The sequence below is a fragment of the Adiantum capillus-veneris genome, unplaced genomic scaffold (genome assembly GCF_014529385.1).
Source record: "Adiantum capillus-veneris isolate H3 unplaced genomic scaffold, ASM1452938v2 Hic_scaffold_527, whole genome shotgun sequence".
NCBI classification, from domain to species: domain Eukaryota; kingdom Viridiplantae; phylum Streptophyta; class Polypodiopsida; order Polypodiales; family Pteridaceae; genus Adiantum; species Adiantum capillus-veneris.
The window spans coordinates 62,598-63,700 of NW_028221594.1; the positions used below are offsets into that span (position 1 = coordinate 62,598).

The following is a 1,103-nucleotide window of genomic DNA, read 5'->3' on the forward strand; positions in this document are numbered from 1 at the left end:
CATGGAGGCAGCTCCTCTCGTTACATGTTGCGCTTGCCCTTGCTGAACATTTCAGCTTCAGCATGTCTGTTGTTAAAGGCCAACTTTTATTTCTACGAGATGCCTTTTGTTTAGGCTCAATGCTGAGCATCGATCGCGTCATCACAACCCCCAACCTCTTGTCTTGATGGTGAGAGGCTGTAGATTTCCGTGAAAAAAACATATAAAGAGAACCTTCAACGCAACCAGAAACTTACTAGGATGTGTAAGGAATTGTTGCAATATATGTTGAGATTTTTAACCAAATAGCGCCTTCGACTGCTACTGTCAGCAAGCGCAGCTGGTGTAGTGGTATCATAGTACCCTCCCACGGTACTGACCGGGGTTCGATTCCCCGGCTGCGCACCTTTTTCTGCCCCCCCGACTCAAGTGGCGCTGCTAGCACTTTTTTTTTTTTCCAGCGTTTCTCGAGGATCCGTGCGTGCATTGCAAGAGATAAGATATTAATTAAGCTTTTGCTACATAACATGAGTAACTCCAGAATTCTATAAGACACCATCTTGCAACAATGGATTGGCGCCACCACACATCCATAATGCTTTTATACGTCTCGTTGGTGCCTTGCCAAATGCATGTGCCTTGCTTGAAACACCGATTACTTGAACTCCACCAACACATGGGTCCAAATCATTTCTAGGGAGCATTGTTTGCCCCTCTTTGTTGCTCCCTGCCTCAAGCTAGTTGCGGCAACGATTAGCTCACTAGAAACCTGGCACTGTGGACGCCACCACGTGTGCCATGCCAATCTTTTGTCAAATCTTTATCATGGTTCTCTCTGTCAAGCTTGCCTTTGTCTTCTTGTAGGTTCGTGCTTCTCGAGCCAAACAAAGCGTCTTTTCACATTCATAACAACGGCTCGCCGACTTCGTGGGTACCGAGGCAGCTACCTGAGCACTCGCTCTACCGTCCTTGCCTCTGCCGTCGAGCTCGCTCGTGCATTTGCTTTTTTCTCTTCACATTCTCGAGCCACGCAAAATGATGATTTCCTTGAGAACTTTGGTCATGCATAGGTCGCAACTCGGTGCTGGTCGATCCACTTTCCATAGCTATGAGTTGGTCCCGTT

General features: G+C 47.4%; 1 non-coding gene across 1 annotated transcript; it reads left to right on the forward strand.

Moving 5' to 3' along the window:
* Positions 1–313: 313 nt before the first annotated feature.
* Positions 314–384, forward strand: TRNAG-CCC (transfer RNA glycine (anticodon CCC)). The gene has a single exon. It is a non-coding gene; the product is annotated as a tRNA-Gly (tRNA).
* The last annotated feature ends 719 nt before the right edge of the window (positions 385–1,103 follow it).